Source organism: Procambarus clarkii, chromosome 6 (assembly GCF_040958095.1).
Source record: "Procambarus clarkii isolate CNS0578487 chromosome 6, FALCON_Pclarkii_2.0, whole genome shotgun sequence".
NCBI classification, from domain to species: domain Eukaryota; kingdom Metazoa; phylum Arthropoda; class Malacostraca; order Decapoda; family Cambaridae; genus Procambarus; species Procambarus clarkii.
The window spans coordinates 54,938,767-54,955,412 of NC_091155.1; the positions used below are offsets into that span (position 1 = coordinate 54,938,767).

General features: G+C 36.9%; 1 long non-coding RNA gene across 1 annotated transcript; it reads right to left on the reverse strand.

The window, feature by feature from the left end:
• Positions 1-5,837: 5,837 nt before the first annotated feature.
• Positions 5,838-14,208, reverse strand: LOC138355165 (uncharacterized). Its single transcript, XR_011223885.1, has 3 exons — positions 14,020-14,208; positions 10,725-10,841; positions 5,838-6,071 (listed from the first exon to the last, which is right to left on the reverse strand). It is a non-coding gene; the product is annotated as an uncharacterized lncRNA (long non-coding RNA).
• Between the last annotated feature and the right edge of the window lie 2,438 nt (positions 14,209-16,646).

The following is a 16,646-nucleotide window of genomic DNA, read 5'->3' on the forward strand; positions in this document are numbered from 1 at the left end:
TTTGGAAGAATGCCTACTGTTTTAGAAACCTTATTGCCATGATCATAATCGTATGGGTTAAAAAGCATTTGTTGTCACTCCTACACTGTGGCTTGTTGAGCTTGAAACCTTTGCTCCTTGTTCGTGTTACATCTGACCTTTTGAAGAAATTGTATGAATCAATATCCTCCAAATTGTTCAGTATTTTAAAGGTTTCGCTCTATTACTCTCTCATTTGCATATATCTAAGCATATAGATTAGATATAGATTTAGATTAGATTTTTTATTCAGGTAAAGGTACATACATTGCAGATGAGTTACAAAGGGAAAGACAATGACTAGAGTTCACTAGCTCTATTGGAAGAGAAACGTCTGCAAGACAAGTGTGGGCAAAAATTAAGGTAGCTAAGGGGAGCAGAGCCCGGCCTGCGGCTCACAACGACCCCCAGGGTAAGGCTGAAGAACTAATTCACAAGTGGAGTGATGCAGCATCATCCTCCTCCCTCCCTGCAGAAGTAAGCAGGGAACAGCTCCTCCGACATAATGACAGAAGGATTAGGATAACAAGAGCACAATCTAGTGATGACGAGTATGGGGAACCAATTACAGCCAAGGAAGTAAAGGGGGCTATGAAAAGGGTAAAAGTACAGCACCTGGTGAAGATGGCGTCACCTACGACATACTCAATGCACTGTGTGAAGTGTCTGGCAATCCACTACTCCACCTGTTTAACAAGTCATTCCTATGTGGAGTGTTGCCCACACAATGGAAACATGCAATAATGGTCCCAATACCGAAACCCAATGACCCTGGCAATTATAGACCTATCAGTGTCATGTAATGCACTTGGAAGATGCTTGAAAGGATCATCCTAAACCGACTATTGCACAAAATAGGCAGGTTAGGGGAGGGGTCAATGGATTTGTTAAAGGACGGAGGACAGCAAACTATAGTTAATTACCTTGCTAATGATACAGCTAAGTACTCCCAATAAACTCGCATCTCGGGGCAAAATTTTAAAATTTAAAATACAATACCTAAAGCCACTAATACGCATAGCGTTTCGGGCAAGTATATACGAAGTAAAACCCAAACAAAGAACTGACTCCGTAGGACCCATAAAAGATGAGACTAACAATTTTAAGTTGTATCATTAAAGGGCGGCAAACACTCTCAATGAATACCTAACATCAGTGTTCACACTAGAAAGCTTGAATGACATCCCATCACCAACACAAATGTTTGTCGGAGGTAAGGAGAATGAATTAAGAGAAATACCAATTACACGCGACACAATCAGGAAGAGCATTGACAAACTAAAAGACTCAGAAGCCCAAAGTGTAAATGGATTTAAGTCCCAAGTCGTAAAGGAACTGGCAAATTAATTGGGTGGTTGTAGGTAGGAGCTGCCTCGTATGGGCCGGTGGGCCTTCTGCAGTTGCCTTTGTTCTTGTGTTCTTGTGTTCTTATGTTGAGTAGCAACATTTGCAAATTTGCAGATGATACAAAAATAGGTAGGGAAATTAACACGGAAGAAGACTCACTATCACTTCAAGTTGATCTAAATAGGGTTTTGAAATGGTCAAAAGATTGACAGATGCAGTTTAATGCTGATAAATGTAAAGTTTTGAGACTAGGTAATGATGATAGTTTCAAGATACGAGCTAGATGGTGTTGAGATTGCGAAGTCGGATTGTGAAAGGGATCTGGGAGTTATGATTAGTAAGAATTTAAAACAAAAGGATCAATGCATGAATGCTCGTAATAAGGCAAATAGGACACTGGGATTTATTAATCGAAGTGTTAGTAACAAGACACCTGGTGTGGTTCTTCAGCTATATCTTGCTCTGGTTAGGCCCCATTTACATTATGCAGTTCAGTTTTGGTCGCCATATTATAGAATGAATATAAATTCACTTGAACGTGTCCAGAGTAGGGTGACTAAGTTAATTCCCCAAAATAGAAATCTTTTATATGAAGAAAGATTAACAAAGCTTAAATTGCATTCACTGGAAAAGCGAAGAGTTAGGGGTGATATGATAGAGGTTTACAAGTGGATGAATGGACATAACAAAGGGGATATTAGTAGGGTATTAAAAGTATCAACACATGACAGAACACAAAACAATGGGTATAAATTGGATAAGTTTAGATTTAGGAAAGACTTGGGTAAATACTGGTTTGGCAACAGGGTTGTTGATTTGTGGAACCAATTACCGCGTAACGTGGTGGAGGTGGGGTCCCTCGATTGTTTCAAGCGTGGGTTGGACATGTATATGAGTGGGTTTGGGTGGTTATAGATAGGAGCTGCCTCGTATGGGCCAATAGGGCTTCTGCAGTTACCTTTATTCTTCTGCTCTTAATTCACTATGCTTGCCAGTGAAACTCCTTTTCAGAAAATCGCTGGACCATGGAATAGTTCCCCTAGTAATAGTTGAAGGTGATGTAGTGATCGAGTAATCCTTATACTCCATTATCTCATCATCATAATGGCATAACTAATTACCTTAGCATTAATCCTATCCCTATTTACAGGTAACGGTTTTCCACCCTTCTATATCTTACTGTGAGGTGTCGTCACCGTACATAAGCAAGCGACTTGAGAATAACACATTACGGGCTATTCATGCCCGTGCCACCTCTTGGGTGGCTTAATCTTTATAAATAAATCAGAATAGCACACACCACACGGGAGACATCTCCCGTCACGCAGGGTGCAGTCGCACCTCCACAGATCTCCAGTATCAGCTCTTGATATTGGTAATGGCTCAAAAGGGCCACCACTTACGGGGTATTCATGCCCGTGTCACCTCTTGGGTGGCTTAATCTTCATCAATCAATCGAATAGCACACAGTACAATCTCCAGTCAAGAATGTAGCACTCGGCGTGTACAGTTCTAATCGACCCAAGACGCTACAGCCTCGACACAGAGCAGACAGCAGACTACGACCGTTGTTCAGGTCCATGTAAACTACATCTACCCGAAGTCCTTCGTCTGAATAGCCAGTTACCAGTTACAGGAGATACTTTTTCACCCACAGAGTTATTAACTCATGGAACCGCCTACCCACCGAAGCGGTACGTGGCAAAACGATGCTGATTTTCAAAATATACCTGGAAAAGATCATTCCTCCCTACACCTGGGGGGTACCTTCGTTAAAGTAAAAAGGTATACAGAAATAACAAAGAAAATAGATATGAATACTATTACCTTCGATGTTAGTAGTAGTTGTGCAAGTGAGGAGAAAGAAAAAATATTACGGAGTTCATGGATGAAAGTAGATTGATAATATTATCTTGGAACGTTAATGGATTAAAAACTAGAGCGGTGGATGTACACTATTATACTCTTAGAGAGAATATTAACATAGCAGCACTCCAGGAAACTGGGGATAGGGATGGTAACAATCTGAACATGAAGATGAACATGTTGAACATGAAGATGTTCAACTGCTGGGCGAGCCCTCTCCTACTCATCTGAGGGGAGGGAGATTAGATTATGCTTGTTTGATAAATGCTGAGGGCATAGAGGAGAATTGTCTTACTGTGGATGAAATGCTAAGAGATTTTGCATTACAAATACAGCTTAAACAAGATAAAAAGCATGCCTGCCTTCAGAGGAAAAGCTTACAGTTTAATAAGGGAGAATTAAGGGGTCTTGTTGGTCATATTAAGTCTTGGTATGATACTTATAAGCCAGTTTCGGCAGAAGCATTTTATTAAGATTTAATTAAGGAGGTAGATGTATTTAATGCAACATTGAACCGGAAAACATCTGGTATAGAAAAGCATCCCCCCATAAAAGTGTGCGGAGAAGAGAAAGGAAATTTGGAGCAAGTATTGGCAGGAGTTTGCAGAGAAAGTTAGGAGTAACAAACTTGAAGGAAATCTGGCAAGACATAAATGAAATAAGGGGTAAAAAGCATAATTTTGTTGCACATCCTGACCCGTAAGGAATTGCAAAAGGTCTCGTAAATGTATGGGCGGAAGCTGCCAAACTTAGTTCATTTAATTACCCGCTGTAACGAGAGAGTCGTTTGATTCTTGGAAAGATCTAAGAAAGGATTTTATACTTACAGCAGGTAACAGTGGTGATGTCACTTGCACAGGTATTACCAGAGAAGAACTAATAACGGCGATTAAAGTTGGGAAATCTACCGCCCCCTGGGGAGGATGGAGTAACTTATGAAATACTTAATGAACTTGCCATTATGACGAAAAGCCCGCTGTTAGACCTCTTTAATATTAGTTATAAAGAGGGCAGAACTCCCAGTAAATGAAAAAGAACTATGATCATCCTTATCCCTAAAGCCAATGGAGAGTACAGACCTGTGTCTTTAACCTCGTGTTTTTGTAAAATGATGGAGAGGATCATTTTAAATAAACTTTTGTATATAATAGGTGATCAGCTGTCTAATAATTTTTCGGGTTCCTCAGAGGAAAAAGTACCTCTGACTGTATTATTAAATGTCTAGCTAATGGTAATGATTATTATAGAATTTTTATTGATTTATAAGGAGCTTTTGATAAAGCCAACAAAGAGGTTATTTTATATGAATTAGCTGGTCTTGGTGTTGAAGGGAGATTATTGCGCTGGATAAGGGATTATCTTCAGGAAAGGAAGGCTCAGGTGTGGTATCAAGGTTGTATGGTTCAAGGTATCAAGGTCAAGAACTCTGCACACCTCAGGGAGGAGTGTTGAGTCTCACCCTGTTTAATGTACTAATGAATAAGATAGCATCTGAGAAATACTCAAATTGGGTAACTCCAATCATATATGCTGATGATATTTTGTTTCAGGGCAAAGATATTTCAAAGATTCAAACAGTGTTGGACAATTTCGGAAACCAGTGTCACCACATGGGACTAGTGGTTAATGAAGACAAAACTAAAGTTTGAATGTAGAAGTCGGAGGCCCATTATATTGGAAATAAACGGTAAAAATATAGAGAGTTAATATATATAAATATTTAGGCATATATGTTGGATATACCTATGAGAGTTTGGAAACTGAGATGAACAGACTGTTGAGTCAATGTCGGAAGAGATTACAACCTCTGAAGGCCTTGGCATGCTGTGGAAAGGAGTGGGAGTCCAAGTGCTACGAATGATGTACTTGAGTACTGTAAGATTTCTTATTGATTATGCTGCACCTGTCATTTCTTGTTTTGGTAAAGGTAGGATGAGCAAGTTGGAGAAGATACAAAATGAAGCCGTTGGGGGTCGTTGTGAGCCGCTGCTACCTTAATTTTTGCCCACACTTGTCTTGCAGACGTTTCTCTTCCAATAGAGCTAGTGAACTCTAGTCGATGTCTTTCCCTTTGTAACTCATCTGCAATGTATGTACCTTTACCTGAATAAAAAATCTAATCTAAATCTATATCTAATCTATATGCTTAGATATATGCAAATGAGAGAGTAATAGAGCGAAACCTTTAAAATACTGAACAATTTGGAGGATATTGATTCATACAATTTCTTCAAAAGGTCAGATGTAACACGAACAAGGAGCAAAGGTTTCAAGCTCAACAAGCCACAGTGTAGGAGTGACAACAAATGCTTTTTAACCCATACGATTATGATCATGGCAATAAGGTTTCTAAAACAGTAGGCATTCTTCCAAAGTCAGACACTGTACTATGTTCCTCGCCCTAACCTAGTCACTCAGTATTATTCACTCATTTATCTATGTCTTGTCTATTTATGTCTTAAAGGTTACAAGACGTACATTAGTCAATACAATTGGTGCTTAAAATGTTAAGGATCTCTTGTGAAACACGGGTATTAATAAAAAAATTTATTATGTAAAATAAATAAAAAAGGCCCAAGGGCCATGAAGTAACAAGAATGCAAGGCCGGCACAAGCTGGCGTAAGTAGAGAAGACGGAAGATTCTTCATATTAAAAGACCCTGCTTCTCCAAGATGGCAGTCACACCCTGCTTGCCCTGGACAATCACCATATGGAGAAGGACTGCTTACTGTGAAGGGAAGTCCACAAATGTAATGCCAGCAATAGTCAGTCTTGAAGGGTAAACGATGATGGCACCCTCACAGTAACACAAAAGCCGAGCAAGCCCAGTGAGGAAGACCTGTTGATGGGAAGGAGGAGAATCATTAGTCACAACAAAATCCACATAGAAACAAAGGAGAGAAAAAAAATAAAGTGGATGTCTTCTTTTTGTATAGACATAATAAATATTGCCATTTGGCTATGTATTTATATGATATATAATAGAATACAGCATAAAACAAAATAAGAGGGGTGATAGGAGAAGAAAAGATTAGTGTTCAGTGAGAATCCACAAGGTCTTCTCTGAATACTCTATTTTCTTCAAGGCTGTGGGTCCCTACAATTGCACCAGAGGTGGTACACACCCCTATTATTATTTAAACAGGTGAGTACACACACGGTGTTAGCAAACTAAGCCTCCAAACACACACACACACATGGTATCAGCAAACTTAGCCTCCAAACACACACACACACATGGTATCAGCAAGCTTAGCCTCCAAACACACACACACATGGTATCAGCAAGCTTAGCCTCCAAATACACACATGGTATCAGCAAGCTTAGCCTCCAAACACACACACACACATGGTATCAGCAAGCTTAGCCTCCAAACACACACACACACATGGTATCAGCAAACTTATCCTCCAAACACACACACACACATGGTATCAGCAAGCTTAGCCTCCAAACACACACACACACACACATGGTATCAGCAAACTTAGCCTCCAAACACACACACACACACATGGTATCAGCAAGCTTAGCCTCCAAATACACACACACACACATGGTATCAGCAAACTTATCCTCCAAACACACACACACACATGGTATCAGCAAGCTTAGCCTCCAAACACACACACACACACATGGTATCAGCAAACTTAGCCTCCAAACACACACACACACACATGGTATCAGCAAGCTTAGCCTCCAAACACACACACACACATGGTATCAGCAAGCTTAGCCTCCAAATACACACATGGTATCATCAAGCTTAGCCTCTAAACACACACACACACACACAAACGGTATCAGCAAGCTTAGCCTCCAAACACACACACACACACACACACACACATACATGGTATCAGCAAGCTTAGCCTCCAAACACAGACACACACGGTATCAGCAAGCTTAGCCTCCAAACACACACACACACATGGTATCAGCAAGCTTAGCCTCCAAACACACACACACACACACACACATGGTATCAGCAAGCTTAGCCTCCAAACACACACACACAGAAAATGGGGACATTGAAACAGTTGATAAACTTGATTTCAAGAGAGAGAGGTCACTATGGGGAACTTCAAATTTTTTTTAATAAGTAATTAGGCAGACTTGTTGCTAGACAGGGAAGTAAATTAAATGTATGCCAAATTTTGCAAAATATACAATGAAGGCATACAAACATTCATACCAAAACAGAGATGCAGGGCCAGAAAACAGGATTGGTTCAACAGAAATTGAGAGAGGGCCACAGACCAAAAGACACAAAAATGGAATGAAAGACATTGAAAAACTACAAGCAGATGTCAACAAAGTTTTCGATTGGGCAGCAGAAAATAACATGATGTTTAACAGTGATAAATTTCAGGTATGGCAAAAATGAGGATCTGAAACATAATACAGGGTACAAAACACAATCGAATCTTCCCATAGTAGAAAAACAGCATGTCAAGGATTTGGGAATAATGATGTCCGACGATCTAATGTTTAGGGAGCATAACCAAGCAAATATTGCGTCAGCCAGAAAAATGATCGGATGGATTATGAGAACTTTCAAATCCAGGGATCCCATCACAATGGTTGTACTCTTCAAGTCACTTATGTTGTCCCGTCTCGAGTACTGCTCAGTATTCACTTCCCCCTTCAGAGCAGGAGAGATTGCTGAAATAGAGGGAATACAGAGAACATATACGGCACGCATAGACGAGATAAAACACCTAAATTATTGGGATCGTCTCAAAGCTCTCCAAATGTACTCTCTAGAAAGGAGACGAGAGAGATACCAAATAATATACACATGGAAGATACTGGAGGGCCAGGTCCCAAATCTACACAGTAAAATAACAACGTACTGGAGTGAACGATATGGAAAAAAATGCAAGATTGAACCAGTGAAGAGCAGAGGTGCCACAGGCACAATCAGAGAGCCCTGTATAAACATCAGAGGTCCGCGGTTGTTCAACGTCCTCCCAGCGACTATAAGAAATATTGCCGGAACAGCCGTGGACATCTTCAGGAGAAAACTGGACTGTTTTGGTGGGTATGTGGCCCTGCGGGCCGCTCCAAGCAACAGCCTGGTGGACCAAACTCTCACAAGTCGAGCCTGGCCTCGGGCCGGGCTTGGGGAGTAGAAGAGCAGAACCCCATCAAACAGGTATCAACATAGAAAGAAGCCAAACCCCCAATCATACCAGCGATACAAAGATGCGAGAAACAACTATACAGCAGTAAGGGGAGAGGCAGAAAGAAATTTTTAAAAAGGGATAATGGATAAATGTAAAACAGAACTGGGCCTATTCTACAAATTCATAAACAACAAATTGCAGGTAAAGGATAATATCCAGAGGTTGAAAATAGGAAACAGATTCACAGAAAATGATAATGCAATGTGTGAAACATTAAACCAAAAGTTCCAAAGTGTGTTTATAAAAAATGAAATCTTAAGAGAACCAGACACAATAAGAATTTCTGAGAACATCATAGAGCGTATAGAGGTGTCTAGAGATGAAGTGGAAAATATGCTAAAGTAGCTAAGTAAGAACAAAGAAGTTGGTCCAGATGGAGTTTCACCATGGGTTCTGAGAGAATGTGCATCTGAGCTCAGCCTTTCACTTCACCTGATCTTTCAGGCATCCCTGTGTACAGGAGTCATAGCAAACATGTGGAAAAAGGCTAACATAGTTCCAATCTACAAAAGTGGCAACAGGGAAGACCCCACCTCTCTCAGTTATAGACCTGAATCATTGACAAGTGTAACAGTGAAAAGATTGAAAAAAACAATAATAAAAACTAAATGGGTAGAACACCTGGAGAGAAATTATATAATATCACACAGACAGTATTGTTTTCGATCTGGAAGATCCTGTGTATCGAATTTACTCAGTTTCTATGATTGAGCCACAGAGATTTTAAAGGAAAAAGGTAGTTGGGTCGACTGCATCTATCTAGACATAAAAAAGGCTTTCGACAGAGTTCCACATAAGAGGTTGTTCTGGAAACTAGAAAATTTTGGATGGGTGACAGGTAAGCTTCTAACATGGATGAAAAATTTTCTGACTGATAGAAAAATGAGGGCAGTAATCAGAGGCAATCGGACTGGAGAAGTGTCACAAGTGGAGTACCACAGTACATGCACCAGAAATGTTCATTGTCTACATAAATAATCTACCAGTTGGAATACAGAATTATATAAACATGTTTGCTGATGATGCTAAGATAATGGGATGGATAAGAAATTTAGATGATTATCATGCCCTTCAAGAAAACCTGGACAAAATAAATATATGGAGCACCACTTGGCAAATGAAATTTAATGTGAATAAATGCCATGTTATGGAATGTGGAATAGAACATAGATCCCACACAACCTACAAATTTTGTGAGAAATCTTTATATAATTCTGATAAAAGAAAGAGGTCTAGGGTTGATTCTAGATAGAAAACTATCACTTGAGGCCCACATAAAGAACGTTGTGTGAGGAGCCTATGCCACGCTTTCTAACTTCAGAATTTCGTTTAAATACATGGATGGCGAAATACTAAAGAAATTGTTCACGAGTTTTGTTCGGCCAAGGCTAGAATATGCAGCGGTTGTGTGGTGCCCATATCTTAAGAAGCACATCAACAAACTGGAAAAGGTGCAAAGACATGCTACTAAGTGGCTCCCAGAACTAAAGGGCAAGAGCTATGTGGAGAGGTCAGAGGCATTATATATGCCAAAACTAGAAGACAACAAAAAGAGGTGATAAAATCACTATGTACAAAATAGTAACAGGAATTGATAAAATCGATAGGGAAGATTTCCCGAGACCTGGAACTTCAAGAACAAAAGGTCATAGATTTAAACTAACTAAACAAAGATGCCAAAGAAATATAACAAAATTTCCTTTCGCATACAGAGTGGTACACGGTTGGAACAAGTTAAGTGAGAAGGTGGTGGCGGCCAAGACCGTCAGTAGTTTCAAAGCATTATGTGACAAAGAGTGCTGGGTAGACAGGACACCACGAGCGTAGCTCTAATCCTGTAACTACACTTAGGTAACTACATTTGGTGTCAGCAAGCTTACCGTCGAAACACACACAAACAGCCTGCCTATTATTCAAGGCCTTCTCTGAGTACTCTCTATTTTCTTCTCTGAGGCTATGGGTCCCTAATCTTGCACCAGAGGTGGTACAACTTTTAAGTTTTTAACTACTGCACTGAGCACCTGATTTTGGCAAAGACTTCTTAGTGCAATTGTCAAGGACATAGTTCTGGTATTTTTTTGTTTATAAATATTCAGGTATAGTTAATGTCAAAATGTTTCAAAACTCAACAATTTATATTTCAAAACAAAAAAAGTAATGAAAACATTACAAAACATTAAAATATAGCCTAATTAATTTTTTAATAAAATAGCACAACTCTCAGAATGTCTAAAGGTGCTTTGAGCAATGAAGTAGTTAATTTTATATATATAATATTATATATATAATATATATTTACCTGTGACTACTGCTTAGCAAAAATTTGATCTCTGTGAAAATTGGTCTCGTCATTGCTAGGAGATATTTTAAGACCATGATTTGCTTTGGATGGCACTGTAGTCTTCAAGTCATCAATCTAAAAATAGAGGTAATCTTTTAAAATGTAAATTTTGTATAAAAAAAATGCAAAAATAAATTGCAAGAATAATATGAAGTTATTATACAATTTTTTTTTAATTATTTAAATATTTGTGAGACATTATTAAGAAATGTATGAAGTACAGATTCTCTAAGACCTGATATGTATCTGCTTATGTTCCACCACATTACATTCAGGGCTGAAGAGAAAACACAGCCAGTAAGGTAATGATCACTTAGGATGGACTGGGATGCTACATGTAGGTTGGGGCTAAGCTGCGTGAGGCTAGGATGCCCAGCCTGCCTTGTCTAGGCTGGGCTGGGCTAGGCAACACTAGGAAGGAGTCAACAAATCTCTGGAGTGCCTTACTTTTCCTGATATCCTTAAAAAAGCAAGAATGATGCCATTTTATAAAGGAGGCGAGACAGCAGACATAAACAATTAAAGAAAAATATCGAATCTACTTATACTTTCAAAAATATTTGATTTTTTTTTTACAAACATCTCTTCCTAGTTTGTAAAATTCAACATGAATAAAAACACACACACACATCCCTAGGAAGCAGCCCATAGCAGCTGTCTAACTCCCAGGTACTTATTTACTGTTAGGTGAACCAGATATAGAGAATAACCACAAAATGCTATCTTTATAAGAACTATCTTGTAAAGCCACTAGTACACGCAGCATTTCAGGCAGGATATATAAAATATTATATATATATATATATATATATATATATATATATATATATATATATATATATATATATATATATATATATATATATATATGAATACATACATACGGGACAAAGAGCCAGAGCTCAACCAGCGCAAGCACAACTAGGTGAGTACACACACACACACACACACACACACATATATATATATATATATATATATATATATATATATATATATATATATATATATATATATATATATATATATATGAGTGTCAGACCATGGAGGAATGATTTTTTTTAATTTAATTTATATAAAAAATTATTCCTTCTGAAGATGTATTAATATATGAAAGTACTTAAGGAAATTCCTGTTTCAATTCTTCCTCCGTGGTCTGACACTGTCACATTTTTCATCAAGTGTTAATTTTTGTGATTTACACACACGTGGCATGTTTACACACACATTATTTATATTATATATATATATATATATGTCGTACCTAGTAGCCAGAACTCACTTCTCAGCCTACTATTCAAGGCCCGATTTGCCTAATAAGCCAAGTTTTCCTGAATTAATATATTTACTATAATGTTTTTCTTATGAAATGATAAAGCAACCCTTTTCTCTATGTATGAGGTCAATTTTTTTTTATTGGAGTTAAAATTAACGTAGATATATGACCGAACCTAACCAACCCTACCTAACCTAACCTAACCTATATTTATAGGTAAGGTTAGGTTAGGTAGCCAAAAAAAGCTAGGTTAGGTTAGGTTAGGTAGGTTAGGTAGACGAAAAAACATTAATTCATGAAAACTTGGCTTATTAGGCAAATCGGGCCTTGAATAGTAGGCTGAGAAGTGCGTTCTGGCTATTAGGTACGACATATATATATATATATATATATATATATATATATATATATATATATATATATATATATATATATATATATATATATATATATATATATATATATATATATATATATATATATATATATATATATGTCGTACCTAGTAGCCAGAACTCACTTCTCAGCCTACTATTCAAGGCCCGATTTGCCTAATAAGCCAAGTTTTCCTGAATTAATATATTTACTATAATTTTTTTCTTATGAAATGATAAAGCAACCCTTTTCTCTATGTATGAGGTCAATTTTTTTTTATTTGAGTTAAAATTAACGTAGATATATGACCGAACCTAACCAACCCTACCTAACCTAACCTAACCTATATTTATAGGTAAGGTTAGGTTAGGTAGCCAAAAAAAGCAAGGTTAGGTTAGGTTAGGTAGGTTAGGTAGACGAAAAAACATTAATTCATGAAAACTTGGCTTATTAGGCAAATCGGGCCTTGAATAGTAGGCTGAGAAGTGCGTTCTGGCTATTAGGTACGACATATATATATATATATATATATATATATATATATATATATATATATGCAATTGACGATCACAAAACACTGATCATTTTATGTGGAAAATCCACAGAGAAATATGAAAAGAGGTGAACGTTTCGGCTTTGTTAAAGCCTTTGTCAACACCAGACTGACCTAACGCAACTGATCTAACTGATCCCGTGGTCAGTCTGGTGTTGACAAAGGCTTTAACAAAGCCGAAACGTTCACCTCATTTCATATTTCTCTGTGGATTTTCCGCATATATATATATATATATATATGTATATATATATATATATATATATATATATATATATATATATATATATATATATATATATATATATATATATATATGTAACCCTCAACCCTATAAGTGGAGGGTTCCTACATACTCAACCAGAGGTGGTACCCTCTATATATTAATAAAAAGGCAAGGCTATGCTAAATCTTGGCAGGGATTGGCTTGGCTAAGCTGGTCAGGGCTTGGCTAGGGTAGGAAGGACTGGTCATGTTTAAAAGCAAGGCAGGGTTAGGCTAGGCAAGACTAGGTAAGGGTATACTGGGATAGGCATGGCTACGGTAGGCTAGGAAGAGGTAAACTAGGATAAGCAAGGCTGTGCAAGCACTATGCACAGCTAGAATGAACTATGCTAAGATGGTTTAAGCTGTGCTAGGTTAGGATAAGCTGAGTCATGCAGGGCCCTGATTGACCAGTGGAGTCTAATAGTCTAACCTTCTAGCTAGTTTGCTGACCTAAGAGTGTAAATACCTAGCCCCTAACCTGAGATATATACAAGAGTTGTTACATTCTTGTACAGCGACTAGTACGAGTAGCGTTTCGGGCAGGTCCCTGGAATACGATCCCCGCCGCGAAGAATCGTTTTTTCATCCAAGTACACATTTTACTGTTGCGTTAAACAGAGGCTACAGTTTAGGATTTGCGCCCAGTAAATCCTCCCCGGCCAGGATACGAACCCATGACATAGCGCTCGCGGAACGCCAGGCGAGTGTCCTACCACTACACCACCTGCTGCAATATTATTATAAAAGAAATATTACTTATTATAATCGTAAATACTAAATACCTGTTGTGTTGATTTAGGGGCGACGACGATCGTGGGATCGGATGCGAGCCACAGGTGGCCTACACCATGCTTTCTAAGGCGTCCCTCTCATAACAAAAACAAATCCGTGCATTCATACACAGAGATCCCGTGGTTATGCGAATACTTGCAATTCTTTTACTTAAAATAATAACAATTAGATTAATAATAATTAACATAATTTTTACTCAAGATTCACAAACATCATTAATACTATTTTAAAAAAAAATTTATAAGACATCTAAAAACAGATATACAGACTTTGTGTGATATTTATTTCAACATTATATATTAATAGAATGTTGTAACTATTATTTTCATATATTAGGTAGTTTCCAGCTACGTATATCGCATATAAACGTTGCAAAAAGATTTTAGACTGAATTAACACATTACACATTTATGGAGTAATTAACAACAAAACAATCTTTATTTTCATTGCAGAACATATATCAGAGCATACTAGTGACTCATACATTTAAAATAGTGTGATTTTTAAACAATTTGGTTGCAAACCCGCAGAACGGCCTACCCGCCAAAGACGTAACATTAGAAATAGTATATAATTCATTATTTTAAATTACATATATAATCATTAATAATATTCGGCAGCTATCGAGGTTCTCCATAGGTAAATTCCTGTACTCTAACAAGATGCTACTTGCTGTTTAGCTGTTTAAATTCTTGGAAAATTGTAATGACCAGCGACATAAAATATAACAATGAAATAATAGCAGGTAACTGTAGGTGAACGAAAAATTAAATTCCAAATTGATTAGATGTTTTTCTAAATATAAAGATCGACCTGAAGGAATTTTATGAATTATGGACTAATTAAACAAAAAAATAGGTAATTTTACTTGAAGAACAGATACCAGAGAATAGTTAGTGAGTACATTTATATTGTATAATGGGAGAAAGCCCCTGGTAGCCGCGAATTAAAATAACCACCTACATTAATTGATAACTAGGAAATAGTATCTGGAAACTTTATCTGAACGAAAACACAATACCAATTTGTTTAGATGTTTTTCTTAATATAAAGATCAACAGTAAGGAATCTTATTCATTATGGACAAATTAACAAAAAAAAACGATAATTTTCATTGAGGACCATATATTAGAGCATACTTAGTCACTTATATATTAAAAGTATTGTGTATTTTGAACCATTGGGGTTGTAAACAAACAGAACGGCCTACCCGAAAAGTCGTAACATAAAATGTTGCATATGTTTGCTAATTTATTATTTGATAAATTATTATTAATTTACGACAACTATAGAGGTTTCCCATTAGTTAAATTACTGTAGTCTGACTAAATGCTACTACAAAACATATATAAATCCTGGGAAAGTCACAATGACCAGCGACATTAAAGCATAGAGGGTTAAATAGTAACAGGCAACTGTCGGCGAACGAAAAATTCATTTCCAAATTTATTAGATGTTTTCCTAAATATAAAGATCGATAGGCTGGAATTTTCTGGATTAGGGCCTAATTAAGGCAAAAATATATGTATTTTTATTGAAGAACATATATCCCAGCAAACATTTTCACGTTTTTAAAACATCCTAAAAACGACATTTCATTGTTTTCAGCACGTTTATAATTACGTTTAGAAAATGTTTTTTGAGAACTTTTATATACGACCTTAGAACGTAAATAATTAACATTTCTAAAAACTTTTTTATAATCTTTTAATTACCTACATTAAAACGTTTAGGGTATAATAATTTTTTAATTCATATCTGAAATAGAAAGGGAGAGAAAGAAAGAAGACATATCTGAGAAAGAAATGGACATCCTATATATGTATGTGTAAATTACAAATAAATAGGGTACAAAAAGAGAATTAAAATATTATATTTATTTAATTAAGAATGAGTAATACAACAAAATATATGTAATAGCTCGAAATATATAGACTATATCTATAACAGAATATAAAAGTAAAAATTTAAAAATCTATATATGCAATATGTGAACACAATAGATTTTGTGATCAAGCAGCCTGTGATTCATGTCATGCTGAGATCAGTCTGACGTTACAAGCAGTTTTTGTTACTTAAAACTAAACAAGTAAAATTTTCCGAGTATACATATAACACTATAGTTTTTCTATGACTAATAATAAAAATCTATTAATCAAAAGTTTAGGACTAATTAACTAAAAATAAAAATCTACAAGTGAATGTAAACACACTCAAGTATAATATTCATGTAGAAAGAGAAAGAAAAAAAGAGAGAGAAGGAAAGAAAGAGAAAGAAAGAAAGGGAGAAAGAGAGAGAGAAAGAAAAGAAAAAACAGTCATGTATAATATTCATATTAGCACCATGCAATATAACTTAGATTAAGTAAAAATCCCAGACATTTTTAAATCAAATGAAATATGAGAGCCAGAGAGAGAGAGCGAGAGCCAGAGAGAGAGCGCCACAGAGCCAGAGAGAGAGAGAGCGTGAGCCAGAGCCAGAGAGAGAGCCAGAGCCAGAGAGAGAGAGCCAGAGAGAGAGAGAGAGAGAGCCAGAGAGAGAGAGAGCGAGAGCCAGAGAGAGCCAGAGAGAGAGAGAGAGAGAGAGAGAGAGAGAGAGAGCCAGAGCCAGAGAGAG